The sequence below is a fragment of the Falco naumanni genome, chromosome 14 (assembly GCF_017639655.2).
Source record: "Falco naumanni isolate bFalNau1 chromosome 14, bFalNau1.pat, whole genome shotgun sequence".
NCBI lineage: Eukaryota > Metazoa > Chordata > Aves > Falconiformes > Falconidae > Falco > Falco naumanni.
Window position 1 is genome coordinate 3,135,446 of NC_054067.1, and position 12,754 is coordinate 3,148,199.

At 41.3% G+C, this 12,754-nt stretch overlaps 1 long non-coding RNA gene across 1 annotated transcript; it reads left to right on the top strand.

Moving 5' to 3' along the window:
• The first annotated feature begins 7,571 nt into the window (after positions 1-7,571).
• Positions 7,572-9,959, top strand: LOC121097666. The gene is made up of 2 exons (XR_005831029.1): positions 7,572-7,671; positions 9,620-9,959. It is a non-coding gene; the product is annotated as an uncharacterized LOC121097666 (long non-coding RNA).
• The last annotated feature ends 2,795 nt before the right edge of the window (positions 9,960-12,754 follow it).

Below are 12,754 nucleotides of genomic sequence, written 5' to 3' on the forward strand. Positions count from 1 at the left end.
TGGCTGCGAGCCACCTTCGGCCAGCACAGCCCTCAGCTCAGCCGTGGCTCCTCTATGACCAGCGTAACGCAGCAGTAGTATGGTTCCTAATTAACCACCCCGTTTAGGAAGATAGAGATACGCCACGGATTACATTTATAATGGCCTATATACTCCCATCTGATTGGAATGCAGAGCTGAGAGGAAGCTGTAACTCTGTGTGGCATTTTTAATCACATAAAGATTTCTTCAAAGCTACCAGAGCTTGACTGCTGATGCTCTCGCCTTGAGGGCGAGTTGTAAGCTCATTTGCTGGGGAGAGAGACAGACAGACAGACAGAAAGGAAGAGGACAATTGGCTTAAAGCTGATTTTTAATGAGACAGGTTTTCTCTACCCTGCACTTTGATACGCAACTTTGCTTCTGACCAGGATTCACTTTAAACGACAGAGGCGACATTTCTCTGTCACTAATCTAATTCTTCATCCTAATTGCATCTGGCAGAGCTTGGTCTGAACAGTGCCGCCCGGTGGCATCGTTCAGAAAGATAAACACACATTCTAGGCATACAGCTTCCATAGATCCGCTGCCTGTGGTACGCCCTTGTCAACATGGAAGTTTGACCAGGCAGGATGTGGTAATTGTGACTGGCTGGGATAGCATGGACAGAGAGGCTGGCCAGAACTGCAGCATCTTTCGAGGGATCTCAAATGTTTCTGCAATGCTTCCACATGCACTGCTGAGGAGCCTCCATACGTGCAGATACAGTGTGTTCTGGATCGGTCTGACCTGCAGTGCAGGCTCTTGGCCGCGTGATACGTGTCCAGTATTTCCACCGCCTCAAGCTCTCTGGACATGTGCAGCACCGAATAGAATACCCTGTGTGTGGGTAAACGAACCCTGAATTGTGGTGTCGCAGTAGTTGACTCGGCTCTAATGCCTCTGTAATGGAGACTGGCAAAATCGCTCGGCAAACATTTACTGCTAAACCTCACGGTACCGCGCTGAGGCAACCGCACCGTTACACTCTTGCCTTCCTTCAACAGGGAGAGAAGAGCAGGTCCCATGCGACCAGTGACAGAACCGCCTATGTACTTCCAGCAAGACCCTAAACCTGAAGACAGAAACACGCATTTGAGCATTCAGGTCATACTGCCTTTAGGACAGAGCCGCGCTAACTTTTTGTCTAATACAGTTTTAAAATTCTGCATCAAGCACCAACCACATAAGAAATAAACCCATTCCTCTCATGAAATACAAAGAGCAATGTCTAGTGTTCTGATGGAATATTGAAAATGACGTTCGGTCATTCATCTGGCACTGAGAAACCGTATCAGCGGACGGGTGGACAGGAGGCGATTAATTTTGAAAAAGGAATCGGGAGTGCTAAGTGCTAGCAGCTTAGTCTACAGATAACTGAGGGGTGACAATACCCCGCGCCGAAAACATTTAAGAAGGGCGAGAAATTACTAATGCTGATAGAAGGAAGGAGTACTGGAAGCAATGGGATCAGATGAAGTACAGGAAAGCTACAGATAAATACCTGGCAAATAATTGTCATCATGGCCATGTGAGAGAGAGTTGGTGTGATAAACGCAGTCATGATTCATGTCAAAAATAGAATGTACTGTGATAAGTGTAATTGTTGTACCCTATGTAAATCTGGGACCTGTATCGCAGTTGTGGTGAGTGGGTGCCTGTGGTTCTCCTTTGAGACAATGTGATGGCTTCCCCTTCCCCTGAGGCAATCGCTGCTTGGAAAAGCCCGCTGAAGCTGAAGGAGATAAGGAAAGCAAAACCAGGCAGGGAAGGCCCGCCGAAGGAGACAAAGGCCTTGAGATTTGAAAAAAGCGCGCCAAAGGAGAGCCAACAGGAGAACCCTAACGACCCAACGGGGAAAGAGCGGGACGAACATCCAGTGAGAGGAGATTGGTCAAGATCCGGGGATAAAAGATGCTGCTTTTAGGACTCAGGTGTGCGTGTGGTGGAACTAATTGAGTTCTCCGCGCACCCAGCGCTGTTTTTGCTTATTGTTTCTCAACCTAAATTGATTGAACCCAAAATAAAACTGTTTTAATTGTTATCGTTTCTAACATTGGTATCCCCTCATTCAGGATATTTACAACTAGAGTGCCTAAGACATGAGAAAATGATCTGCACTGAAGAATCTGCCATTACACATATATGCATATGCTCACAGTATCAAGTGGCTGTGTGGTATTTGATGGAAAATTTTATAATTAGCAATTTTAATATGCCATTATCATGAACTGAGAAAAAAAACAGCTTTAGAATTTCCATTTTCTGCGCTAATGCATATGGGGTTATTTTTTCCTACACTTTGAAGGCCAAAAAGGTACTTAATATATTTGAAACTAGTATTTTCCCTGCACATTTTGCCTTTACCTGCTCTTCCTTCTTCAATAACTCCCTGGTGCTGCTGCGTTTATTTCCTCCCCCCACTATTTTCAGTATTTTCTCCGGTTCCAATCTCCTTTCCTTCCCTCTCTCTTTCTCTCTCTCCTTTTGATCCCAGTTTATTTACATAGTACCAGGTTATTGATACCTGTATGCATCAGTGCACAAACGGCGAGGGAGATGCAGAGAGGGGAAGAGGCCATAGACTACAGTGGCCAGGAACAGGACTGCCCCTTCTCTCAAAGCCAGGAGAACAAAGCTCATGCTATAGACACAGAAAGCTAACAGACGCGTTTTATAAATTTACACTGTTTAAAGTAGTGTGGGACAAAAAAAAAGAAAGAAAAACAAATAAAATCTGTTTCTCAGCAGATTTAGCTGTAGAAGCAGAGGATTTGCTGGGAGACAGGCAAAAATCAACGCAAGCTCTGAAGTGGTCATGAGATAAACTTAACAGTAGCAGCTCAGCAGAAGAAACATAAGCCTTGCTGCATGTAGGCAAAATAAGACCTTATTTAGAGTTTATTAAAGTTTTTAAGTTCTTTCTCATTAAAGGTGTTTAATATGATTATAAATTCGTAATGAACTTTACACATCGTGGCAAATACTTACTTCTTCCAGCTGTAAAAAAGTAGAGTACAATTTCAAAAAGACTATTTATACATCTAAGATATATAACATATTATACATTTCTATAAAATGGAAAGCATCAACACTGAATGCCAGATAATCAGTATGCCAGGCAAGACTGAAACCTGTATTTTGTATGGTAAACCTTGACAATTCCATTTGTGGCAGGAATCAGACTAAATGAAAGTGCCCCCAGAGCTGTTGAAATCAAAATGAATTTGGGAGTCAGGCTAGAGGATAAAGAAAAGTAGCAATACGCAAATCATAATTGATAAACAACAGTACAGGAAGGGTATGAGCACAAGGAGGCAAATGCTTCACCAAAGTATATGAAGAAAGTGGGAAAATTAATGGGAAGAAATGAATGCAAGGAAATTAAAAATGGGAAGACAGGACAAGACTGTGGGGTGGAAAAGAACCCCTCACTCAGAGAAATAAAATTAGTTTGGGCAAGTAGAATATGTGCCAAAAGGCACAGTACTCATTTGGAGATGGGGACTGTTGTACTTATTTCTAGAAAAATATGAACTATTAATACTCAGACCTTACATTTAAGAACAGAGCAGCTACACATACATTTGAAGTGCAGTATGAATTACACTTTGTATCAACTAAATAGCATCTGAGCTCTATTTTAAAATGTTTGATTATGTTACAAAATTGGCATTCTGAGTTTCTTCTTTAAAAAGCATGGGTTTGTCCACCTTAACCCTAAACAAGACTTGTTGTATATTTTGTTAAGGCAAACAGGTTAAATGTTGTATGAACATATTGTTACCTGCTTTACATATTATTTAAAATGTATCATATCAGCTAGTTCAATTACAGATAACACAGGGCTATAAAACTATCTAAAATCCTAACTAGAATGCCTCTAAAATCCTAACCAAAATGTGCGCCACTGAAAAAGGCTGTTTAACCTCTCACATGACAGCCACAAGTCACCTTAAATACCAGCAATGTGTTATGTATTTTGGTTATTTGATCTCGGTCTCTCCTGGAATTTTGTGTTTTTGCCCAGTGTTGTATTGGTTGTAGAATGCATGCTGTTATATTCTTACTGAGTCTTCCTAAGACTGGCCTTGCATTATTTTCATTCTGAATATCAGCCATCTGGCACTGTGTGCCGCAGTATTTAGTGCCACAAATAATAATGAAAATCATGGTAATATTTCGTGATACTTTAACGTAAAAATGTAAGACAGAGGGTATAAAACTTTGGGCCTATAATCTTAAAGCTGCCAAAGCATGTTGTTCCCTCTGCCCTTGTTTTCCATAAATGATTCTTTGACTGAAGACAGCAGTGGTAATAGGAAAGTCATTGGCTAATGCACGTTAATGAAGCTGCGTTCCTTTTATATTGTATGAATTCACTTTAGGATAGAATAAACCTTGTAGTTATAATGAATATAAGAAATATATTCTAATGTAACTAGTAGTTGCACAACAAAAGCTACTATGAAATTCTCCATACAGCCCTGTACCAAGGCTAAAAACTTACATTTACTCAAAGATTGTAGGTACAGTAATTAGGTCATGTAACCATAGTCTGAAAGAAATAATTAATGAAATAACTGATGAAAGAAGGAGTCTGTTTCTCTTTAACTTTCTCTAACAAGGGGCCTGTTTATAAGTTATCTAGAGGGAGCGACTGAAAGAAACAAGCAGAAGAAACAGATGGTCGACAAGGACATAAATTAGCTCAGACCAATAAGAACACTGCAAACTTGCAAGACCATCACATACAAGACAAAAGGTGAAAAGTACACCATGAGGAAGACCTACGGGCCTTCCTCCCAGAGACCCCTGCCCACAATTCTTGGAGGAATTTGCACAAGGGCAAAGGACTGATAAGCTGATTAACATACAAAGGGAGAGTAGGCGGGGTTAGGTAATGAATATGTATAGGCATTAATTGAATATTCATTGTATAAATATAAGATAATCAGTTACTTTAGACATGCACGTTAGGCGGAAAGATCCCCCATGCATCCAGTGCTGTCAATAAAGGATACTCAGTTACTAAGAAATTTTGACTACGTTCTTTAAATCACCTTGTAGTTAACAAACAGCTACAGTCCTGAAGAAAAATGGGTAGGAAAAGAGCCAAGATTTATACCTTTCTGCTCCAGTAGATGTGGGGACATCCAAGACACATGAGAAAATGGCATTTGACTTCAGATAGACCGGAGAGGGCTCTGTCTTTTCCATCAGTCAAGCCCTGCAGAAATGCTTGAACATTAAAACAGCTTTTTCCTTCTGTCTCCCCACATCAAAATCGATGACGAGACTGTTGCATATTCAGCAAAACTGTTGTTCTCAAAGTAGTTAAGTTGCATAATTAGATGGGGCTTAAAAGAGTGAAAGTGCAGAAATGCAGGAGCCTTCCACCCAGGGAGGCAACCCCACCTCCCCGTTCAATCTCATATTCATCTATCTGACTATGTCCCCACCTGGGGCTCAAGGATGCAGGAGTGCAGCCGCGTCTCTGGGATCCTTCACAAAAATGAAGAAAGGCCAGAGGTACAGAGGCAAATTCTCACTGAAATCGCCAGGAAGTTGCCGGTGTACACAAGAACAGGGAATGGAGGTCAGCTAAGCAGAGAGCTTTGTTCCTCTAAAGCTAACCAAGCACGCTAAAGTAGCATATGCTGGCAATCCAGACGATACTGCCGATCAACAGGGCGTTCCTAACGCCACTGCGTGCACGGAGTAACTCTTGTACAAGTAATGCCAATGCCTTTTCTCTCGGGTTTTATGCTTGGGAAAACAAAAAACCTTGAACACTTCCGCTCATCTCCAGTGGAGTGCCAGGTGCTGCCTTTGAGAAGCAGTATCTGCAGTTCAAAAGCCCACTTATGTTGTCTGCTTTTTTATTTTATATTAATTGCAAATAAATTGCACATAATATAAAATTATATACTATATTATATGCAAATTACTATTGTCTAATAGTAATAGAATGACAAAATCCGTAGTTGTTTCTACTTAGAATGGATCTAGCTTAGAGATGCAGGACATAATTCTGTGAAAAGATTTCTGGACCTTGTTTGGTGATTAAATGCATACGGTGCCTCTTTCAAAGCTTGAAAGAAATCGGTGTTAATATTGGAGGCTCTGCCCTGTTCATGTCTGTCAGACAAGCCAGAGCATTCTGAAGGAGAGACCTGCTGTACAGGCAATTACCAACATGGAATGCTTGTAAAGTCTGAGTAAATGTGGAGGCCAGAGGGAAGTGTACACTTGTGGTTTATCGCTTTTAAGCTGGTTGTGTGCTTTGCAGTGAGGATTCTTCCCCGCACCTGCGAGTCTCCAGAAGAATTATGAGCCTTGCTTATCTGATTGTGACCTGGCAGCAAAAATCAGCTGCAAATGCACTCCTCTTTTGAAGTGATAGAGGAAAGAGCGTGAATAGTTGGGAAATGAGTGGAATATTAACTAACGTGTGAAAAAAGAACACCTTTCAATTTTTGGTATTAACGTGTCTTTCATTTCAGGTATTCGATTCTGTGATAGATGCCTGCTAATAAAACCTTATCGCTGCAGGAGCGGGCTGGAAACTAGGACCACATGTGGCAATCATTTAGCTGAGGGGAATGTGCTCGAGCTTGTCTAGACAGCAATTAACATGATGAGTCATGCTGACGGAGCATAGGGGAGTGGGGGACGGATGGCACCAAGGAAAGATAACACCTTGCTGTTGATTGATGGTAGTTAACCACCAATCGGGGACTGCTTAGTATGCAATGCTTAGCTCAAAAGAACCAATCTGTTTAAACGCGCGACTTCTGAAAGTATATATACCCGTGTATCTATACAATAAATTGATATTTACTTGCGTCAGGCTGTGTCCCGTCTCTCCATCGCAGCAGATCACTGTCACCATTGTTCCGTCTGTGCCATGTAAGTTACTGGACAGTTCTTCACTGAAGTGAGTAGAGTCACCATGAAGTGATGTGAAGGGGCTGTGCCTTTTTACACAGGAAGGTACCCAAGTACCTCTGCTCCTGCTGCAGGCACCGGCGCGTGCTCCCATGGGGCAGCACCAGCAGTCGCATTTCTGCTCTTTGGGGCCCTGAAGCGTTTCCGGTTCCCACACTTGGAAGTGTATCAGTTCCTAGAAAGCATGCCACCTAGTGAAAATTAACTGGTTAACCTAGGCAGGGTAAAATAAATGATGATTTTGACTTTTTTAAAATAAATTCCAGGCCTTTACTTCTGGTATTTTCCAAAAATTTTAAATCCTTTAAAAATTTACCAGTGGTACCAACTTCAAAACAGATTCCAAAACTATGAACTGTCCTTTTACTTGGTATAGCAAGGAGTCTTCAAGTGAAAAGCAAACAGGCTGTAGTTATATTGCATTCGGGCCACTAAGGGGAGCTATTTATTGATGAAACTGTGTTGTGTAATCAAGGGGCTGAATAAACCACACACCCCATCCCACCCCATATTTTAGTACCCCTTGTGTTACAACCATGTACTTTACACATCCTGATTTCAACTTTGCTTTTGTTCTCTAGGGTGAATAACTGCAATGGATTTTCTAACTACAAATTCTTTCTACTGTTCTTAGCCTATTCTTTGTTGTATTGCTTGTATATTGCTGCAACAGTCTTCAAGTATTTCATTAAGTATTGGACAGTAAGTTGTGAAATCTGGTTACTTCTGCATATCCTGTGAGTCTCGTGGGGTTTAGTCACTCTTGTTACTTTTTTTGCTTTTGGTCAGTGGAGGGTCTGCATTTCTTCCGTAAGGTATTTTCCTGTGCCTTGTTTTGCATGTAACTCCGTTTATATGTCTGAAATGTACAAAGCGAGAAGCAAACCGACTTCAGGAATTTCAAATTGCAGAGTTAGCTTCTGGCAAAGAAGTTATATCCTTTCCCTGTTCTTGCATGTATGTATCTCAGAATTTCTGGAAAACTGCCAGAAGTTACTTAGTCTAGAAAACTCAAATGTTATCCAAAGGAAGACACACTTCACTGAAAGACAGCTCAGGATGCTGTTCACAACAATGTTCTGGTGGTTTTTTAATACACATTAGGATATATTATGATTCATGCCACTGAAACTAGAGGTGTTACAAAGGGATAAACACCGTTTGATTTAGGTTAGGCTCTTGGACGTAAATGTGGTTAATCTTCCCAACTCCAAATACAGCTGCTGTTGCCTGGCCCTATCTCTTTTGTGCTTAAAAAAATACCCCAATCTTCTACTGATTATGGAAATAATTGTCTTCTAAGTAGACATTCTTAGCTGTCAACATTTGATGCTTTTAAAGTGGTTCCAAGAACTCCTCCTACGTATTTCAGTCATATTACAGGAAATCATTAATTGTGGGTGGGTGGTTTTCTTTTATGTTGCTTCCTGAACTGCCCAGGCATACTTTTTTTCACGTTTATCTGTATTGGTGTCTTAAGTATCAGGTCTCTCGCACTTAAGGAGGGCAAGCAAAGAAGAGAAAGCACAGATTGCAGACCCTGGGGTTGCTACCCTAAAGTTTACTGTAACTGATGGTTTCCAAAATCACAATTTCTTGAAGATTATCTGCTCTCTTCTCTTCTCTGGTATCAAAGTGTAACACCCTGGCACTGATCTGTACATATTTACTGAAAAGAAAAAAGAAAAGGTCAAAAACCCTTGCTCATTTTCAAATCCTTGTATGACTCCTTTCTCAATTTAAAAGCAGACTGAAATAAAGGATGCTTCTTACTCCGTTATCGGTTACCACTCATATGCAAGCAATGCCAACTGACAGTCCCAGTAAGAGGCTGGCCTTTTGTCACTCATTTGTTTATGTCCCCTCTGCTGCTTGACTCTGACTGTGTTTAAGTAACTTAACTTTGCTGTGCATTAATTTATTAAAGATCTGTCGGTTTAATGGCTAATCACTAAAATGCCTCCCGAGATGCTCGTGGGCCACTAGCAGGAATTGTCACTTGTGCTAAGAAAGGTGCAGAGACTTGAGCTCTGTGGCTGCTTATATGGGATGAGCAAAGGCCGAGATGTGGCATTTTACTCTGAGGCCCCCACAGCCTCTCTGTAGATGTACGCGTATGAGGATCTCTGGCACTTGACTCTTCTACTGTAGCAAGGAGCAAGGGCTGCTTCTGCTTGTAAGGTCCCGCTTGGCTTTCAGACTTTCCCAAACCACCTGGCTCAGTTCTAACGCTACCTGGTTGCTGTAGCTATGCAGGCTGGGTTTTCTGGGCGTGACTTATACTGCAGGAGGTGCAGGGTTTAATGTATGCACAGGAAACTCGGCAGAACGTAAACACGGCTTCAAGAGCGCGTCTGCTTATTTCCCCGTGGGCATGTTTCTTGTGGGAAGCTGGGACCGTACTGGCTCTGTTACGCACAGAAAGCTAGTAGTGAGACCCCACTCTTTCTGCTGGGGTTCCTGGAGGGGAAATGTACCCGATCATTTCTTTGTCTCTTCTTGCACTTTATAGTGAGCTGTGACTCTTGTGTATACCAGTTTGAGAACTCCAGATAGGATTTTTAGAGGATATCTTTCTTCTCTATAGGAACAAAGAATTTCCAGCTTTTATTTGCTCCTGTCACTTGTTCTGTGTTGCTTTTCCTTCCAGGGTGAGCTGACTAATGGACGTTCCCAATTTCACGTCCTTTTCCTCCTCTTTGTGGCGGTCACGTTCTTCGTAAGATGGCAGCCAGGGTGGGGACACATGGAGGCGATGCTCTGCCAGGCCCACGGTCGCAGGATGGGCAGCTGGCAGTGGCTCCCGGCTCATATGCTGCCCGGAGCCTGCCCAGGACAGCAGCTGCCTCAGCGTTTGCAGCAGCTGCAGAAATGGGTTTCTGTTCTCTGGATGCTTGTTTTTAACCAAGTGCTGAAACTTCTACAGTTCAAGCTGCTAATTAGCTGATGCTGCATGGCCAGTAATAAACATCAATATGTCAGACTTTTAACTTTCTGCTTTGTATTTTACGTCAATACTTCTAGTCCCCTGAGGAGAAGAAAATATATTATCGTAAGGTAAGCAAGGTAACACAGAGACGGGGACGATTCAGAAAAGATAGGAAGACAAATCCATTTGTGCTACAGGCAAAAATAACAACAAAAAACCATCTAAACATTTTCTTCAGTATTGCCTTTTACCTCTGAACATCATTTCTTAGTACAGTACAAAAAGTGCATAGTGCAGACAAAGTTTACTCATTTTTAGTGCAATAATTCCTTATATACACATACTAAACCAACCTATTTGTAAGTAAGATTTACACCCTCTGCTGTTTCACTAGCTGTCAATTGTTAAAAACTTGCTGGGACCCCTCAGCATGCAGGCACCATCTCCACTGCCTTGCTGAATGCTAATGAGCTTCCACCTAATTTAACCACAGAAAGATATCTCTTCCATATCACCACCTATTACTAGCTCCAAAACTGTCTGGTGAAGCTTAGTAGAGATATGCCCGGTCTTTTTAGCTGCTTGTAAAAACTGGAAACCACACCAGGCAGTGCAAAATACAGCAGGAAGACCTTCTCGAGGACCATCATACCATGCCCACACCAGGGAACTGTCTTAGTGTCTACCAAATACCTTGAAGCCATTCCTCGTGCAAGATAGAAGGTACGAATGACAGAAGAAACAACATATGCAAGTTCATATGTTAACAACACAGTTACTATATTTAGAGGCAGGCATGAAGCAGTATATTAAAGACATGCCTATACCTAGCTGTGCTCTAGGTCAGCCCTGAGATTATTCTGTCCCAGCTGACAGACCATATCATAGTTTTGTGGCTAAGATCCAGAAACGAAACTTATTTTGATCTTCCTTTCATCATCCTGAGTTAGGACACACATATACAGGCTGCCCCCAACTTTTTATTCAGACCTTTCCCTTCCAAGAATTTCCTGGGATTTGTAACTGAATTCATACCTCATTTTAACATTCCCCTTGAAGGGTTGAGTGTACTCCAACCCTATCTTTAGATTTTTTTTTTTTAGCTTCGATCCATCTTCTATCCATGTGATAAATGGGATTTCTTAACAGTTCTTCTGGGACTTCAGCAGGGTGCTTTCACAAACCTATGAGCAACATACCTACTACCTGTTAGCAATGCTCCCTCCACTTGGACACGCAGTGAAGCTGGCTTCATGTAAGCACATAAGTTGCCAACTCTACTTCTTACCAGACTATAAATAAGTATATGGCTTGTTACTATTTCTTGATTAGGATTAAATGCAATCATAATCAAACATATTCAGGATAAGAATGGGCTTATAAGGAACAATATCAGCCTTGGCTTTGAGGATTCTGCGATAAAAACTGATGCTTCAAAAGGCCTGAATTAATATGCCTATGGGAATAATTTGAATCAATTTTTATAGCTTTTTATAAAATCTCTTGGTTTATTGCAGTTCATACTTTCATTCTGCCCTATATTTCACAGTTCACATCCATTTGCAAATGTAATTTTTTTGTCCATTCTGACTACATCTTCCCCTATTTATCTATTTTGAAGTAAATAGATTAAATTAATACCAGTTTATTGCCTCTGAAATGCCTTGATTTTATGAGGTATGTAATACCTCCACAGTAAAATTTCTGTGCTTCTACACTACACCCTAATGTATGGTTCTTACAGGAAAAAATTAAGTACCCAATCCAATATCTCTTATTAGGCAGATGATGCTTTCAAAGTGTTGAGAAAACATGAGCAAATTAGCCTTCATGCCAACACCCCATATGCCAGGGGTGTCTTCATTTTTTAATCTTTGTTTTGCCATCAGGGATATTGAGACATGTTAGGACATAACGTGCTATCTTTCAGCACACTGACCTTCTTCGCAAGACCTAGTTTGGTGACTACACAGCTCCTGCAAGGACTGGTGGCTGTACAACAGATTATACCCATGTGCACCCCTCTGATTAACACAATATTAGTATGCCACAATAATTTAGCATTTAATATTTTAGTATTTTAGTACTGGCAGCATAGTATTTTATGGTGCTTTGGACGACGGTGTGGAAAAAGTCCAGATTAGATGTATTTTATGATTCTATTCACAGCTCTCCTCTGTGGCGAGTTATTCCCATTTCTAGAACTTCTACTTCTTCTGCTGAGCTGCTACTGTCATCTTCTCTGAGTGCCAGCTCTGAAGCATGCATTGATTTCTGTCTGTCTCCAAGGAGATTCTTCTACAGCTACATCTCCTGAGAAACAGATTTTGTTTTTCTTTCTTTTTTTTGTCCCACACTACTTTTAAACAGTGTAAGTTTATAAAACGCGTCTGTTAGCTTTCTGTGTCTATAGCATAAGCTTTGTTCTCCTGGCTAGGTCACTTTGACAGAAGGGGCAGTCCTGTTCCTGGCCACTGTAGGTCTATGGCCTCTTCCCCTCTCTGCATCTCCCTCGCCGTTTGTGCACTGATGCATACAGGTATCAATAACCTGGTACTATGTAAATAAACTGGGATCAAAAGGAGAGAGAGAAAGAGAGAGGGAAGGAAAGAAGATTGGAACCGGAGAAAATACTGAAAATAGTGGGGGGAGGAAATAAACGCAACAGCACCAGGGAGTTATTGAAGAAGGAAGAGCAGGTAAAGACAAAATGTGCAGGGAAAATACTAGTTTCGAATATATTAAGTACCTTTTTGGCCTTCAAAGTGTAGGAAAAAATAACCCCATATGCATTAGCGCAGAAAATGGAAATTCTAAAGCTGTTTTTTTTCTCAGTTCATGATAATGGCATATTAA